Genomic DNA, 19,245 nt, shown 5'->3' on the forward strand with positions numbered 1-19,245 from the left:
GGGCAACCCTCGAAATCCTTAGGTTTGCTTGGATTCTGGTGTAGAGGCAAAATTTGGTTGCATACCAGTAATTTTTTTTTAGAACTAAGCATGTCCAATTGATTCTTTTCAAATTTAATAATCAGATAAATCACTTTACTTCTGCTGGGGACAAACAAGAGAAGAACTTACTATTAATTCCCGGACAAAAAAAAAAAAATGCACTGACAAATATTTCAAATCTGTATCGTGCCTCTTAACAGACAAGTTATGGGGGTAGGAGTCATGAAGAAATTAGCCAAAGACAAGAAGGCCTTCAGAAGACGTGCTTGTTGTTGATGATTTGTAATTGTTTATTTCATTGAATGAAAAGATTTTTGTTTTTGTGACACAAATCTGTATAGCCCTGTATAGCCTGTCCCCATTCTGTGCACCCTACCCAGCCTGCCCTGTCAAGCAACTGGCAAAACTCAAAAACGAGCCCCAGGCCTCACTCAGATTGAGCTGCAGTGTCCCCTGAAGTGCAGGCGTTATAATGAAAATAATGATGGCAGTTAAGGGAAGAGTGTGGCTTGTTCCATTCCTTTTGATTAGACATAAAACAGAAATGTATGTTTTTACTACCCTTCTAATCTTTGGCAATATTTTTTCTGTCATATGTTGTATGGGGACAATGTAGCTTCATGAACAACTTTTTGTTACAAAATGTGAGCTTGCAAAACAATGCAAATGTCTATTGATAGAGAAATGGACAAGTAAGTTACAGTGCATCCTTCAATAGATGCCTATACATCTCATGAAAAGCAGGAAGTAGACCTGTATATATCCACATGGAAAGATCTTTGAAATATGATATTAAGTGAAAAAATGGGACACAGAACAATATGTATATTACAATCCCATTTGCGTAAAAAAGAAGGAAAGAAAACCAAAGATACATATATATGAACAAACACAAGAAGCTAGTGATAGGCCAGGTGCAGTGACTCACGCCAGGTAATCCCAACACTTTGGGAGTCCCAGGGGGCAGATCCCTTGAGCTTAGGAGTTTAAGACCAGTCTGAGCAACATGGCAAAAGCCTATCTCTACAAAATAATACAAAAAGAAGAAGAAAGAGAAGAAGGTACTGACAGTGGGTGTGACCTCTGGGTGGCTTAGGGGACAGAGGTGTTTTCATTTGGTCCTGTACTGTTTTAGGAGGTGTGCTTGAGGAGGAGGTGCTTTGTTTGTTTGTTGTTTGTTCAGGGTTTTTTTTTTTTTTTTTTTTTTGCAATGACTATGTTACTTCAGTAAATTTAAAAGACATTTTAAAGAGTTAATGATGAAATCTGTATTTGTGTACAAGAATGCTTGTGATTTTTGCACATTGATTTTTTACCCTGAGACTTTGCTGAAGTTGCTTATCAGCTTAAGGAGATTTTTGGCACAGACAATGAGGTTTTCTAAATATACAATCATGTCATCTGCAAACAGGGACAGTTTGACTTCTTCTTTTCCTAACTGAATACGCTTTATTTCTTTCTCTTGCCTGATTGCCCTAGCCAGAACTTCCAACACTATGTTGAATAGGAGTGGTGAGAGAGGGCATCCCTGTCTTGTGCCAGTTTTCAAAGGGAGTGCTTCCAGTTTTTGCCCATTCAGTATGATATTGGCTGTGGGTTTGTCATAACAAAATTGATAGACCACTAGCAAGACAAATAAAGAAGAAAAGAGAGAAGAATCAAATAGACGCAATAAAAAATGATAAAGGGGATATCACCACTGACCCCACAGAAATACAAACTACCATCAGAGAATACTATAAACACCTCTAAGCAAATAAACTAGAAAACCTAGAAGAAATGGATAAATTCCTGGACACTTACACTCTCCCAAGACTAAACCAGGAAGAAATTGAATCCGTGAATAGACCAATAGCAGGCTCTGAAATTGAGGCAATAATTAACAGCCTACCAACCAAAAAAAGTCCAGGACCAGACAGATTCACAGCCGAATTCTACCAGAGGTACAAGGAGGAGCTGGTACCATTCCTTCTGAAACTATTCCAATCAATAGAAAAAGAGGGAATCCTCCCTAACTCATTTTATGAAGCCAACATCATGCTGATACCAAAGCCCGGCAGAGACACAACAAAAAAAGAGAATTTTAGACCAAAATCCCTGATGAACATACATGCAAAAATCCTCTATAAAATACTGGCAAACTGAATCCAGCAGAACATCAAAAAGCTTATCCACCATGATCAAGTGGGCTTCATTCCTGGGATGCAAGGCTGGTTCAACATACGCAAATCAATGAAAGTAATCCAGCATATAAACGGAACCAAAGACAAAAACCACATGATTATCTCAATAGATGCAGAAATAGCCTTTGACAAAATTCAACAGCGCTTCATGCTAAAACTCTCAATAAATTCGGTATTGATGGAACGTATCTCAAAATAAATTTATTTTTTTAACAAAAAGAAGGATGTAAAGGATTAAAGAAAACTCAAAGTCTCTGGGAAAGCTTAGCACAGGTTTCTTTTCAAGAGTTTATTTGCCAAGGCATTCATCGTGTTTGTAACACTAAGGGCCTACATTTCAGACTCTGAGTGCTTGCACAACTACATCTGCTCCCTCTTCTCAGCCTCAGGGTAAAATGTTGCACTACTCCTTCTTTCCTCACCTCCATTCTAGTTTCATTTTTAGGTTGCCAATCTGACCTTTAGTTTTTTTGTTTTTTTTTTTTTTTAATGAGGCACTAAATGCAAAGAGAAAGTAGGTATTTTCCCCAGATGTTATTTTACCAAAGTGAGACAACATCATTTCTTAGATTTTCTGTAGTTAGGGACCTGAGAGCAGTTCAAAGTCCCCATCCCTCATACACATACTAGAATGTAATTTATCCTTATCTCACGGCCAATTTTTCTTGGAAAAGTTAATTTGTGGTGTTGAAAAGGGCATATTGTTTATGCTCTGTCCATGAAACTGAAGGGCTTAGCAAACACCAGACTTCTGAACATAGGATTTAATAATTATCTCCCCCAAGTGAGGTCTTTGTTCCCATTTAGTTCAGAGTTTAACAAATGCACTCAATTCTCTTCTCACCCAACACCTATAGTATTCAGGCAGAACTTCAAAGCCCTTAGCCAGGGCTATTATAAAGCAAAGCCCTGTGACAGGTGGGAGGCTGCACTAGAAACTAAGATTCCCCACTCACAAGGCAACATTTCAAGGATTGCACAATCTCAAGAGCGAAGCATTTCCTGAGAACACTTTTTTAAAACATTGATTACTCTTCTATGCTGATTATATTGGCAATATATTTTAATATACAAGAAGACATTACTTTTCTACCTCCATTCCAGGAATGGTGGCTACTCCTAGTTCTCTTTTGATCTCAGTGGTAAGATGCCACATCGCCTCCTCCAGGAAGCCTTACTCTACCCCCACCAGTCCTGTGCCCTCCTCTGTGCTCCTACAGCAGCCTCAGCAGGCCCCACAGAACACTTGACCCTTCACTCCCTTTTTCCTGTTTCCCTCTAACTGAGAGCCCCTGAGAGTAAAACCCACATCCTTTTCATTCAATCAATTCTGCCCTATCTTGCCTCTGGGCCTTCACTCCTAATTATCCTTCAGAGCTTTGCTTCAAGCACCTGCCTCCTGTGTGAAGCCTTTCACAACACTTTCCCATGTTCCCCTACCATGGGCTATAATCCCACAGCCGTGGGGCCCACTGGATTTACTATAATCTATTTGCTAGAGTGTCTCCAGTAGTGTGCTAATAAATGTTTAATAACTGATTTTATGAAAGGAAAAAAGAAAACATTCCAAGTTTATAGTGATTGCCAATTTCCACTGTGTAAATATTCCCACCATGACCAATTTCAAGCTACCGACGTGAGGTCACGCATTGATTTGGGTGGAAATGCCCAGTAGTACGACATTATACAGCATTTCCATCAGACTGCTACAATAGCTATAGATCACCTCAAGAGCCTATATAATAAGCAATGGCAGTAAAATAATTAGGAAGTGATACATTTTGAGTGTTTCTTACCTTTGTTTGAAATATATTTTAATTGCAGGCTTGTAGAATTTTATTTTTAATAAGTGTGTGTTTAACGACTGACTGGCAAACATTTCTAAACATCTATCATCTCTCATGAGTCAGTAGCAATGGGCTCCAGCGCATCACTGTTTGTCTTTCTGACTAGACTGTGAACTTGAGAACTGGGACTGGGACTGTGCTGCTCATGGCACCTCCAACACCTAACACAGAGGAGGCACTGAGTAATGTTCATTGGAGGCAGCCAGGCATATCCATCCTTTGTCCTCACTTTAAAAGGAGTTAAGAGAAAGTTCAGTGTGCTGTTTAACCACAAAGGCCACATGGCAAATGCTCTAGAGGAAGCCATACCAACCTCAGCTAAGAACAAGGTCAGATCACTGTCATATATAGTACTTTATTGCCAACTTCCTACATGTTAAGCTAATGTGCCACTCCCTATTGAGAAACAAACAAGGCTCTGCTAAGTGTTTTATCCTTTCCTTGAGGGGTTAGCACCAGCTTTCTTCCTAAAGAAGCAAGCCAAGATTGCACAGGTCTGATCTTAATGCCAAATTCACACCAAATCCCATATGGCAAAAGAGAATTCTTGCCTTTCTAAGCCTTAGTCAGTGACCCAATTATTTCAAGATCCATTGGCGTTCACTGAATTCCAGCCCAACAGGAAAATTTAGACATTTCTCTGTGGTTTCTTATAATGGTTTTGACTACCCTAGAGCACCAGGCCAGCCACCAGCAGGATAGAATGACAGGAATAGTCAGTGTGTTAGAGGTCAAATCCCTAAGCCTACCTCTTAACTACTCGTGGAACTCTCTAGAAATGAACTTTTCATGATCATAGCAGTGGTTAACATGCCATGAGTGCTATCTACCTGTGTGCCAAGCACTGTGTTAGACCATCCTCATAGACTAATTAATGAGGCCTCACATAAAGTCCTCAAGCAGCAGCACCCTCATTTAAATTGTCAGTTTGCTGGGCCTGTTGCCAATCCAGTAAGACCACACTGTAGCTGGGATAAGCACTTCATTAAGCACCAAAATAATGCCATGGTTCTCTAAGGAATCATAGTTGTGGGGGAAAGTCTCCCTTCAGTGACTACTTTTCCTTTTTGCCAATATGATGCCATACAAACTGGCAGGAGATGTGAGTTCCTCAATGAGCATGTCAAAGTCACCTTGAATCGCTCCATTGAGAAGCATGGCAAAAAGCGATTCCGTGGGCTCAGCTTTGCCCTTGTCTGACATCCGTTCAGGGAGTTAAAATTCGTTGGCTTTTCAGGGCAGTGGGTGACATTACCCATGGTCCTCTAGAGATCTTCAATACGTTGACATTTCAAATCATTTGAATAAATCAAAGTGACAGAGGCACCTTAAGTTGCTGAGTTGGGGAGATGATTATAGAGAGCGAAAGACACATTTTCATTTTATTGCTGATGAGCAAAATAAGTAAAAATTGAAAAGGAAGTGGGATGCTTTGTGGGAGGAGCCTTCTCAGGAAGAGGACTGCAAGTGGTATCACTGTCTTGCCAGAGTTAAACTGGTGCAGAAACGTTTCCAAACTATTCATCATGTGCACCCTAAAAACCCGATATGTAGAATTCACACTATCCCTGAAAACAAGAGAGTCCTGATTTGGTAAATCCTAACCCTGGAATACAAGCTTTCAGTGTCACTTGGAGAAGTGAATCCAGTTTCCCTTAAGTGAAACTTGAGCCTGGGTCCCTCATAGCTATTGACCCTTACCTTCTCCTACAAAAGACCACTGGTGAAAACACAAGCTTAGTTGCTCTTCTATTTGTGCACAGAAATAGCCTAACTCTGCTTTCAAGCTGCTTTGTTCAAAATGTGCTAAGGATTTGTTGAGTGAATAAAAAAAGCAAGCAAGCAAGCAAGCAAACAAACAAAACTTTATTTATTTTTTCTTATTTCTCTAGAAAACCGGTAAACAAACAAACAAAACTTTAAATCAGACTGCAATTTAGGTCAAAAGTTAGAAAATATATTTGCAGCGCCTAGTTCAGGAAGGAAGATCTTTTTCATGCTAATCTACTGCTAATTATAAAATAGGTGATAGCAAGCATTGTGAAGAGCTTAAAAGGAGGGGGGGGGGGCGGTGCTACTTTATAATTTAGTCACCCTTGATTGGAAAGTGGGCGTTTTAAGATTTGGCACCAAACCCCAGCGAGTCACTCTGTAGCATGAGTTCCTCTTACTTTGGACTTTCAGTTTGGACACAGAAAGAACAGGGCAAAATTTAAAGCCAGAAGGGATGATTTTTAAAGACCAAGCTGCAAATAAGGATAGGTTTTTAAAGAGCAAGCTGCAAATAGAGGTGGAATAATGAGAATAAGTTCTGTAAGGCCTGAGGGGAAGGAAACAAATGGAGGTGGTTAGCTCCATGCCCCCCAAAAAAATGTTCTTGAAGAAGCCTTTACGATCTTGAGTATAAGAGGAACGTAGGGGGAGCACTAAACCATTCTAAGACCAAGTTATAACATTGACAATGCTGACTCCCTACAACCAAGTCAGGGGAAGTATGTTTGGAGTCTAGGAAGCACAGTCATGTGTTGCATAATGATGAGGGTACATTCTGAAAAATGTGTCATTAGGTGATTTTGCTGTGTGAACATCACAGAGTGCACTTACACAAACATAGATGGGATAGCCTACTACACACCCAGGCTATATGGTGTGGCCTATTGCTCCTAGGCTACGAACCTGAACAGCATGTTGCTATACTGAATACTGTAAGCAATGGGAACATAATGGTAAGTATTTATGTATCGAACATATCTAAATATAGAAAAGGCACAGTAAAAATACAGTATAAAAGATTTAAAACAATGATATACCTGTATAAGGCGCTTACCATGAATGGAGCTTGTAAGACTAGAAGTTGCTCTGGTTGAGTCAGTGAGTGGGTGGTGAGTAAATGTGAAGGTCTAGGACATCACTCCATGCTACTGTAGACTTTACAACACTGTACACTTAGGCTATACTACATTTATAAAAAATATTTTTTCTTGGCCGGACATGGTGGCTCACGCCTATAATCCCAACACTTTGGGAGGCTGAGGTGGATGGGTCGCTTGAGTTCTGGAGTTTCAGACCAGCCTGGGCAATACACCATCGCTACAAAAAATTTAAAAATTAGCTGCAGGCACACACCTGTAGTCCCAGCTACTTGACAGGCTGAGGTGGGAGGACCACTTGAGCCCAGGAGTTCAAGGCTGCAGTGAGCCATGATTGTATCATTGCACTCCAGCTTGGGTGACTGAGCAAGACTCTGTCTCAAAAAATACATATTTTTTCTTTCTTCAATAACTAATTAACCGTATCTTACTATAACTTTTTCACTTTATAAATTTTTAATTTTTTTACCTGTTTCACTCTTTTGTAATAACACTTAAACACACATTGTACAGCTGTACAAAAATATTTTCATCATGTATATCCTTATTCTCTAAGCTTATCTACTTTCACAATTTTAATTTTTATTATTTTTACTTATTTTTAGTTTTTTTAATGGAACACATCACAATTTGTGTGTCATTCTTGCACAGGAGCCATGTTACTACTCTCCGTATCATTCCAATTTTAGTATGTGGGCTGCCAAAGCAAGCACAGTTTTGAAACTTTTTTATTAAATTCTAAGACCAAACACACACATTAGCCTAGGCCTACACAGGGTCAGGATCATCAGTATCATGGTTTTCCATCTCCACATCTTGTCCCCCTCTGGAAGGTCTTCAGTGGCAGTAACATGCACGAAGCTGTCATCTCCTACGCTAACAATTTTTTCTTCTGGAATACCTCCTGAAGGACCTGCCTGAGTTTGTTTTATACTTAACTGTTTTTTTAATAAGTAGAAGGAGTCCGCTTGAAAATAATGATAAAAGGTATGGTATAGTAAATACCTAAACCAGTAACATAGTTGTTTATTGTCATTATCAAGTATATGTTCTATACATAATCGTATTGCTAGTCTTTTATATGACTGGCAGAACAATAGTTTGTTAATACTAGTATCACAAACACGAGCAATGCATTGCATTGCATTACAGTGTTAGGGCTGCAACATTACTATGACCACAATGCCACTAGGCAATAGGAAATTTTTAATTCCATTGTAATTTTATAGGACCACAATCGTACACGTGGTCCTGCGATTGAGCAAAACATCGTTATGGGGCATGTGACTGTAGCTTTTGGGCAAGTGGGTCTCAATCCTGCCTGCATATTAGAATCACCTGGAGAGCTTACAAAACTCTTGCTATCCGGGCTGCCCTTTGAACTAATTAAATCAGAATATTTGGGTGTGAGACCCAGGAATTGGTATTTTTATTTATTTATTTTTAAAATTAGGTAATTCGATTGACTGATTTACTTACTTATAGCTGTCAGTATTTTTGAAACTCCCTGGGTGATTTCAATGTGCAGTCAAGGTTGAGAACCATGAATTAAACAGTAACAAAGCAGAGTTTTATAAAGGACTGTAATGTGTGTTTAGTTTTATGTTTCCTCAAATGGTGCTTTCTTTTATAGCTGGCATGCAATATGGGCAATTAGTATTAGTGTTCATCTTAGTCCATTTGGACTGCTATAACAGAATTCTATAGACTGGGTGGCTTGTAAACAACAGAAATTTATTTCTTCCAGTTTTGAAGCCTAGGAAGTTCAAGATCAATATGCTGGCAGATTCAGTGTCTAGTGAGGGCCCACTTTCTAGTTCATACACGGTGGTGTTCTCTCTGTGTTCTCACATGACAGAAGAGTCAAATGAGCTCTCTGGGGCCTCCTTTATAAGAGCACTAATTCCATTTATGAGGCCTTCACCTTCACGACCTATTCACCTCCCAAATGCCTCACATCCTAAATACCATCACATTGGGGATTACGTTTTAACATGTGAATTTGGAGAGACACAAACATTTAGTCTATAGCAGTGTTGGGAAGTCATTTTACTACTGAGATATATGTAAGGAGAATACCTAATCAAGGGGCCAAGTCTGGGGCCAGACATTGGACAGGCAGTTGGCTGGCAAAGCTGATACCTTTCTCAGAGATGGGTTCCTGAGAGCTTGTAGGCTTGACACTTGGTGTAATTGAAAAATCCGTTGCTACCAGGTGATCAAAGTGGAGCTAAGGTATGAGAGTCAGGTAGGCAGGCAGGTAGGTAGAGGGTTGTCAGAAAAGGCAGAGTGTACCTGGGATTCAAGGTTAAGATAGGGTGGAGAGGTGTACAACATGAAAGCCCCAGAGATCAGATGCAGCACTGGAATGGGCTCAGGGAAGGAAAGTGCTTCGATTTGCCTATACTAGAGCCCTTTATTCAAGTGGAGGCAGTGGTCTCTCTTCCCTTGGGCAGGAGTTTTCGAATTTTACAGGAAGGGTCTGCTAAGCTATCCACTTCATGTTAGGTCCTAATTTATTTCATCTTCAGTGTTTTCTAGTCAAGAGCCAACTTCTCCGGTTGAGGTCAAATTTCTGTGGCACCTGAGATTCCCCTGGCTAGGGAAGCTGTGTGCTGGTATGGTGGGGTTGGGTACACCAGGCCATTTCTTCATGATTGAGGTCCTTGTCTACTGTGGCCCAGATGCCTTCAGGGTCTGATTGTTAAGATGGTACACAACAAAACGTTGTGTTGCAACTCTTTCAAGGACATTGATTAATTCATTCACTTACCCAAAAGCTCTTACTTAGAGGGCATGATAAATTTCAGGTGCTTAACTGTGGGTGGGGGAAGGGGCAGGTCCCAGTCTTCTGGGGAAGACAAACAATTCCAATAGTGCTGAAGGAGTACACAGGACAAAAAGGATGTGAATAGGGAAGAGTTTCTAGAGGTGTTGATTCCTAAGGAATGAGTAGGAGGGCGCTCCCATGGCAAAGAGAGCTGAGAAGGACATTCCAGGCAGAGAAGACAGGGAAGAAAAATATGTTTCTGCTGGAGGCCATGTGCAGATCAGTACAGATGGGGTATTACGTGTGATGCAGGGAGGGGTACAAGATGCAGATAAATAAGTAGGCAGGAGTCAGATGATGAAGGACCCGTGGGCTATGCTAGAGAGCTTGAACTTCATCTTATGGGCAATAGGCAGTCACTAAAGCAATGTTTCGGTTTTTGGCTAAATATTAGAATCTCTTTGGGAGCTTTAACAATACTTATGACTGGATGCCAAATCTGGATATTCTGATTTAATCAGCCTGGGGTGCAGCCCAGGCATCAGGATATTTCAAATCTGTCCAGATGATTCTACTGTGCAGGCAGGGTTGAGAGTCACTGCATTAAAGGGTTTCAAACAAGGAACTGACATTCTTTGGGGCCTGTTTTTAGAAAGCTCATGCTGGTACAGGTGGACGAGTAGCCAGAGGCAAGAACCAGCTTGAAGGCTATTACAATAGTCCAGGTGAAAGATGATGTAGAACTGACCAAGAGCAACAGTTGCAGTACTGAGAGAGGTTTAGGTTTTTAAATTGGCAAGACTTGGGTGATTGACTATCTGCGCGAACTAAGAGAGGGGGAGGAATCAAGAATGACTCCTACAGAAATTTGAAGCATCATACATTGCTGGTAGGGTTGTAAAATGGTGTGCTCACTTTGAAAAATAGTTTGGTGGTTCCTCAAAAGCTTAAACACACAGTTACCAAATGATCCAGCAATTCTAATCTTGGGTATATACTCAGCAACTCTAAAACTAAGTAAAACATATGTCCACGCAAAAACCTGTATGTGGATGTTCATAGCAGCATTATTCATAGGAGCCCAAAAGTGGAAACAACCCAAATGTCAGTTTCCTGATAAAGAAAGAAAATGTGATAAATCTATGCAAAGGAATATTTTTCAGCCATATGAAGGAATGAAGGACTGATGCATGCTACAACGTAGATGAACCATGAAAACATTATGCTAAGTGAAAGAAGCCATCACAAAATAGCATATATTGTACAATAGCATTCATATGAAATATACAGAATAGGCAAATCCAAGGAGACAGAACACAGATTCGTTGTTTCCAGAGACTGGGAGAGGGGAGGATGGGGAGTGACTGTTAATGGACAAGTGGAACTTTTTCAAGTGTAATGAAATGTCCTAAAACTAGATTGTGGGGACTGGTTGAGAAACTTTGTGAATTTACTAAAAAGCACTGAAATGTACACTTTTAAAAAGCAAATATTATGGTATGTGATATCTCAATAAAAAAGAATGACTTCCAAGTGCCTACCTTGACTGGCTAGGTTAATGCTGATGTCAGAAAATAATGTAGAGAACACAAGTGAAGAAACACATTTGGCAGGGACTGGTGCCTGTGGGGCCTCTAGATGCTGATATCTGGCAGACAGGTAGATGCTGAGGTTGGAGCTTGGGCAGATGTCTTGGCAGGAGACAGAAATTTTGGAGTTATCAACTTGGAAATAGATGGTCATTGATGTCGTGGGAAATGATGCAGTTACTTAGAAAAAAATGTGTAGTGTGTGAGGACTGGAGGCCAAGCGAAGATCCCTGGGGAACACTAGCATTTAAGGGGTGGTAGAAGAGCTCATGGAGGAATCAAAAGAGGAGCTGTCAGAGCGATTTGAGGAAAAGCAGCCAAGTGGGAGAAGGGGATTGTCATGGCATCCCAGAGTATTGAGATAGAAGGAGGATCCAATTTAAATGTCATTATATAATTAAGTCTCTGCTCGTATTTCTAGTACTAACCCATACTGGCCCTGTTTTAAAGATATGGATAAGACGACTTGTTCAATTATAAATCCTCTACAATAGACGCTTTTACAAATCCTGGTCCTTCTGACAGTTTTATTCTGCCCCCAACCCTACAAAGGCAGAGGTCACCTATCCAGGGCAGAATTAGTTCTTCCACTTTCTGTAGCCCCATTACTTGTGCGGGTACTCTTGGAGACAAGGAGAAGAGGGGCTGTCTCTGGAGGACTGAAAAAATGAGCTATCAGAGTGGACTCTGTATAGAGAGCTGGACGGGTTTTTCCTGTTAATCAAGCAAGAGTAACCAATCAGATGTAACTTTAGCAGCACTTAGCACCTTCCTTGAATCTACATCTCTTCTTCCCACTTCCCCCAAGTTGTTCTGCCTCACATGTTGACAGTAATATTAAGAGGTGACTGCTGGGTGCAGTGGCTAATGCCTGTAATCCCAGCACTTTGGGAGGCTGAGGCAGGAGGGTGGTTTGAGCCCAGTAGTGCAAGGCCAGCCTGGGCAGCATAGTGAGACTCCCATCTTTATAATAATAATAATAAAGGAGCTGACATTTATTGTTTACTATATGACCGACATAAGCATTTACTTATTTGGTCCTCAAAATAATCTCATAAGTTAAGTACTGTTATTCTTCTCATTTAAAAGATGGAGAAAATTAGGCACAGAGAAGCTAAGTGATTTGCCTGATGCAAGAGAGTGGTAGAGTCAGGGTGGACCCAGGCAGCCTGACTCTAGGAGCACTTAGTCTTAACCATTGCCCTATCAACCTCTCAGTAAGCAGCACCAAGCAGTGTGGTGCAGCAGTAAAGAGAGTGAATTTGAAGTCCATCGAGTCCAAGCCTCTATAACCTAGCAGCTAGCTGTGTTACATTTGGCAACTCATGCAACCACTCTGAGTCTCAGCTTTCTAATCTATATAATAGGGCTATTACTCTCTGCCCTGTAAACCTCACGGATTTGTTGTGATGATGAAATGAGATGACACATGTACTAAGTGGACAGCTGCAACTATAAAGCTTTGTGCTTATTTTCCCAGCACCTCACTAAGCAGTTGACACAGAATAGGAACTCAGTACTGCTGATTGAGGGAACGCAAGGATCTTTTCTCACACTCTCGACACTTGCTGCATTTTATTATAATTCTCTGAGAATCTATCTTCCCCACTAGACTGAGCTTGCCAAGGATGAGGACCAAGACTTGTCATCTCTGTCTCCGTGGCACCTAACTCAGAACCTGGCACCGATAGTGCACTCAATAAATGGTACTACTTAGTGATAGTGGCAATAGTAGGAGAAACCCCAGCCTCAGCACTTTGAATGAATCACTTGCTCGGCGACTACAGCAACAGCCTGTGGCCAGCAGAGAGCAGCAGAGCCCCCAAAGCATAGATCTGTGCATAGACAATGTAAGCCCCTGTGCCTTTGGCCTGTCTCCTTTCTTCTCTAACCTGGCACAGTAATTGGCTTGTCTCTAACAGGATGGAAATTGCGCTTGGTTTGACTAAAATGTGCTTCCCCTGACACCTAAGCAGTTTGCAAATTTTGTCCTGAAACTAGGGCAACAGGACCAGTTTTAGTCACCAAAGTCATTCCCAATGTTACGCAGAGTCCATGAGGTCTGAAACTCTCTGGGGAAGGACAGTGTAAAGGGCGCTTAGTATTTCCTTCATACAGAGCTAAATGCATTTGACAAAAGATCTTATAGAATTTTGAAAGAATTCCTGACTTTAGAAGACTGATAACTGATGACTTCTGCTTTTTTTTAAAAAAAGAAAAAAAATAATGTTTGCAAAGTTCTTTCAGAGAGAACTTTTTAGCTACATAATATTTTGATGTCTTACAGGGAAAAAGAGAGCCAAATGAAAGCTCTGAGTCAGGAGTCATTAAAGTGGTTGAGTGGATGGTAATCATTTTAGCTAGTAATGGGGAGAAAGGACCAGCATACTGGAAAAGTGGTCTGTTTGCTTCTGCTAACTGATGGACCAACCTTATTATTTTTTCCATTTGACATCAGAATGGGCCTGGAACTAATGGCCTTTCGACAGAAAGCAAAAGCTTTTCTATTTATTTACTTTGTACTTTCGCTTTTACATGTTTCCGTTTTATTATCTTTTAATTACAGCAGTTAGTGTACCGGTTAAGAGGATGAGCTTTTGGAGCCAGACAAAACCAGGCTTGCATCCCTGCTCTTTGACTTACCCATCTGCATGGGCTAGGCCACTTACTAAACCACTCCAAAAATTAATTTCTTTATCTGTCAAATAGCACACTAATTCTTGCCTCCAAGGGTTATTTTGCTGATACAATGAGATGATGCATCTAAGGCACTTAGCCCAGAGCCCACCACACATTGAGTGCTCAGTAAATGGTAGCTTTTATTATTCAAACACTATTTTAAAATTCCAAATATGCATCCACACAAAATTATGAATTCACCTTGAGGATACACAATGGTAAGGATAAGATGCCAAAATGAGCTATGATAAAGAAATGAAGCTCAGAGGGATGGAGAAATTGTCCAAAGTTAGTCACAAGTGCTGGAGATACACCTTAAGACTTCGTCTATCTGAAGCCAAAGGCTCTATACCTTATCACCAGAAAACCAAGCCTCTCTCTGTCAACTTTGTCCAAGAGGAGCAATCTACTCTTGCCTCCAGCCTTAGGTCCCCCCTCAGAGCCCCAGTATCAGAGAATGCCCTGCACCCCCTTGAAGGTCCATCCCTGAGCCCACTACTCTAACTGAGGATGGCTCCCAGGAAGCTGAGCTGTTTACCCAAGGTCACACAGTTGGATGAGCAAGGGCACCTGGAGAAAGAGTGGTAAATTGATTATTCCTTAGCCTCAAGCTAATGCTTCTGGAACATAGAGTAGAATTAGTATTTCACACAACCAGTCATTCACAAACATAGCATTGGGGATGCAGTGATGCTCACGGCAGACCTAGCTCACAGTCTAGCAAGGAAAACAGACAAAGAAACAGTCACCTGGGATAAACACAGTGTGACCCGTGCCGTGATTTGGTGTCAAGCAGATAGGGGAAGCCCAGGGAGCCTTGGGAGATCAGAGGAGGTTAGCTATTCTAGTCTTGAGAAGGTCCAAAAAGAATCTGTAAAGTTCATTTGTTTTATTTGTTGGCCAAGAGTAATATCAACTGGTCAGTGACACAATGTTATTTTCATTCATTTATTTTTGGGGAAAAAATTTACTGAACTAGGTTGCTGTGCTAGGCATGATAAAATATAGAGATGGCTCAGACATGGGCATTGTCCTTCTGAAAGCTGGTACTTTCCTTTAGGAAGTGGGTGACAATGATGCTCTTCAGTTTATTCAGAATTACCAACTCCATCAGCTTCAGGTAACAGATAATAATAACCCAGGCTGAATAATCCACTGGATGGATTTCTGCCTGGTTAAAATATCTGTTGATTATTTGTTATTATTTGTGTCACAAAGTGTGTTGGCTTATAAGCAGGAAAGCACACCTGAATTTCTGAAACCTTCTGCATGATTATATGTTATGGGATTAGCTAACGGAATCTTGAAGACAGATTGTCCTTTGGCTTTTGAGGATGAAATGAAACTTAATGTCAGTGATATGAACAGGCATGTTAATACTGAAGTCTACTCTACCTGCCAGGGGGCAGAGCACTTAGGTAGGACATGCTAAATTGCATTAATGGAGAGTTGAGACATTCCCAGCTGTGCTTCTGGGAAACTAATGAGGTTCAAATCATGTGCTTATTGCACACTTCAGAATATCCCACCAGGGCACCTCTTGAATGTAATTTTCTATGCTCTTTCACTGGTTTGGGAAGGCATTGCTGCTTCTGTGCCCTCTGTTTATTTGTTATCATGTTCATCTTTCGCTATTTCTGTTCAGGTGCTTCCTGAAAGTTCCATCCTGGAGCTTCCAACCCTGCATTTCCTCCTGAATCTTTGGATCTATAATAGGAACCTGGACTTAATGAACTTGAAAGATCAGAAAATAGTCTTTGTGGGTCATTTGGGAAAAATCAACATCAATTAGCTCAAACCATAACTGTGATTCTGAATTTCCACTCTAGGTGAAGTTGACCACCCTGCTTGGTAAGTTATCTAGAAACTGTACTCGGAGGAGCTGCTCCAAGTCCTCGGGGAATTTAGCTCTTTGCTAATGAACTTAATAGGTCATTGGGATTTGCTTCTCTACCTAGGGAGAACTCTGCAAAATTTGTTCATATTTGAAGGTTTTAATCAACCCGTTGTCCAGAATGACTGCACTAAACCACAGCTTTCGGCTCTGGGCCAAGGGAGCTATCCCAATTTGAACTTCTCCCAACTGGTCTTGAATTCTCTCTGTCATTCTCTGGACAAGTTGAAGAATGTCCTTTCCAATAGGAGAACTTCAGTAATTCAGTCCCCACTGACTGAGGTCGCCTGTTTTGGCTCTCTGCAGCTGCAGGAGAGTGGAAAGAATGTTGACTTTGTATTCAGTCCAACAAGGGCTAAAGTTGAGACTCCACTACTTTCTAGCTGCGTGACCTTACACAGGTGACCCCTCTGACCCTCCAGTCTCTCATCAGTAAAATAAAAATAATAATAGTCCCTCCCTGATAAGGTTATTGTGAAGGTTAATGAGATCATGAACGTAAAGTGATATGATGTGACCAACTGTCCCGGTTTGCCTGGGAATGAGGAATTTCCTGGGACATGGGGCTTTTAATGCTAAAAACAGGGTAGTCCCATGCAAACGAGGATGGGTGGTCAACCTAGATGAGTGTAAGTACGTTGTTACCCTACTTTGTCGTTATTATCATAATAGCCACCATTTCCAGGTCAGGAGACCTCCACATGTACATCTGATCCACGTAATTAACGGATACAGGCAACCTGTTCCACTTACATGAAAATCAGGGATTCAGAGCTCTGAATTATAAAGTGCTGAATGTGTTTAAACCATTACTATTACTCTCATTATCTATGGCCTCACATTCCAATAATGTCAGGTTCAATGGTGAAATGTACATAGCCATTAAAGGCAATTCCACATTTATTGAGTGACTGCTCTGTGAAAGATACTATGCTAAGCCTAGTATGAAGCACTTCTGACCTAAAATTGGAGATGTTTCTATGATAATTTTAACGATTCTAGAAGTTACTGAGATTAAGCCAGACAGAGTAGATGTATCATCATCAAAACTAGATCTGAGACACAAAATCCTAGTCAAAGGGTTGGGAAATTTAAAAGACATGTATAAACAAACTATCTTCCTGAATGTGCCTTTTCTGTCATTAGCAAGCTGGAAGCAAACTAACAGAAAATGAGAGTGTAATGCTATTTTTTTCCAGGTGTTACTCCAACGTGTTTTACTTTCCAATATCACAAAGAACATATTCAGAGTATTTCAAATTAAATACTCTGCCATTGCCTTCACAACATGAGCAAATCATCACCAGAAAACTAGGTTTTTGTACCATCTAGTGGTACGGCAAAATGTAGCTGACGTGTAAATATTTTTTAAGTTAATAATTCTTTAAGAGAATCCTTGAGGGCTCAGGTCATTGTAGATTGTTTCACATATAGATTATAAGTGCAAAGAAATGGTCAGCTCCCTTACTCTTCGCTATAACCATGAGCTCTGTGTCTTGATTCCTCACCTTGACATAGATTCAGGTCTGAAATTTGAAGATTCTAGATCTTCATTTATTACAAGGGTAAGGGCAAGCAATAAACTTAGACTGTTAAAGTGAAGAAAATAACATGCTTATCACCTCTCTTTCTCGTTTTTCTCTTTCTTGGACATTGTTTAAAAGTTCCCAGAGATCTCTAATAGATTTTGTTTTTAATTTTAAATTGAGGTAACAAGCACGTAACATAAAATTTACGATTTTGGCTCGTCCGAAGGTAGTGGGTTATCTCAATTGATTGTTCACAGTTACAGATCGAACTTGTTCTACTTCCTCCTGCCCCTTCTCACTACTGCACTTGACTAGTCTTTAAAAAAAAAAAAATCATGCCTGTAATTCCATCACTATGGGAAACCAAGGTGGAGGTTCACTTGAGTCCAGGAATTTGAGACCAGTCTGGGCAACATAGTGAGACCCCATCTTTACAGAAAAATAATAAATTAGCCAGATGTGGTAACGCATGCCTGTAGTCTCAGCAACTCAGGAGGCTGAGGCAGGAGGATGGCTTGAGCCCAGGAGTTCAAGGCTGTAGTAAGCCATGATCACATCACTGCACTCTAGCCTAGCCTGGGTGACAGAGAAGACCCTGTTTCTAAAAACAAAAAAAAATACATTTTACAATCTTAACTATTTTTAAGTGTCAAGTTGAGTAGTGTTAAGGATATTCACATTATTATGCAACAGATCTCCAGAACGTTTTCATCTTGCAAAATCGAAACTCTATATTTACTAAACAGCAGCTCCTCATTTTCCTTTCCCTACTCTGATGGTTATATCAAGGGATCACTCACAAGCATTCCTATACGGGTCAGTATTTTTACCCAAAGCAGTAATTACCTCAAAAATAAACAGCTTTTTCCTTTTCCCTGCCCACCACCTCAGGGACAAAAAATGATTTTGAAATAGTAATGCTCTTATCTTTTGTTAACTAAATCTCAGAGCTGAGTTTATTTTTGTAACCATCATTGCTCACAAGGCTTAGGAGCAGAAGTTTTGAGATCCTCAAATGCAGGATTCTGTAATCTGTGAAATTTAAAAACTGATTTTTTTTTTTAAGATTGCAGGATTATATCAAGGGGATTCAAGGCCCACCAGGGGAAAGTTGCAGAGATATCCCAGCAAGCTAATGGGGAGAACACTTTTCTCAGAAGAGGAAAAGCTGGGCCAGGCACAGTGGCTCGTGTCTGTAATGCCAACATTTTAGGAGGCAGAGGTAGGAGGATTGCTTGAGTCCAGGAGTTCTAGACGAGCCTGTGCAATATAGTGAGACCTTGTCTCTAGAGAATTTTTTTTTTTTTTTTTAATAGCCGGGCATAGTAGCTTGCACCTATTAGAACCAGCTACTCGGAGGCTGAGGCAGGAGGATCACTTGAGCCCAGGAGATTGAGGCTGCAGTGAGCCGTGATTGCACCACTGCGCTCCAACCTGGGTGACAGAACAACACCTTGTCTCAAAAACAACAAACAGACAAACAAACAAACAAAAACCAGATGGCATATAAGTGTTTTTTCCTTTAGTCTATTTAGGCCCCACCTCCATCTCTAGAATACTAATTGTAGCCAGGAGAACCACATACATTAATTGGCTGGGAATAATCAGAGTCTCCTTCCGGGACTAGAAGTGGGGTGGATACTTGAACATCAATTAGAATTTTGTCAGAAAGGAGCAGGGGAATGAAGGGGAAAATCAATTTTTGGGAAAACTGTGGTTCATGGTCTTTATGGGGGCTAATTTAGATACCATATCTTTTTTCTTTTTGAATTTTATTTTTATTATACTTTAAGGTTAGGGTATATGTGCACAACGTGCAGGTTTGTTACATAGGTATACATG

The 19,245-nt window shown here is 40.6% G+C and overlaps 1 non-coding gene across 1 annotated transcript; it reads right to left on the reverse strand.

Annotated features, from left to right (window-relative positions):
* Positions 1 to 7,549: 7,549 nt before the first annotated feature.
* LOC111531620 lies at positions 7,550 to 7,655 on the reverse strand. Its single transcript, XR_002728333.1, has one exon. It is a non-coding gene; the product is annotated as a U6 spliceosomal RNA (small nuclear RNA).
* Positions 7,656 to 19,245: the final 11,590 nt, after the last annotated feature.

Source organism: Piliocolobus tephrosceles, chromosome 12, assembly GCF_002776525.5.
Source record: "Piliocolobus tephrosceles isolate RC106 chromosome 12, ASM277652v3, whole genome shotgun sequence".
In the NCBI taxonomy this organism is placed as follows: Eukaryota; Metazoa; Chordata; class Mammalia; order Primates; family Cercopithecidae; genus Piliocolobus; species Piliocolobus tephrosceles.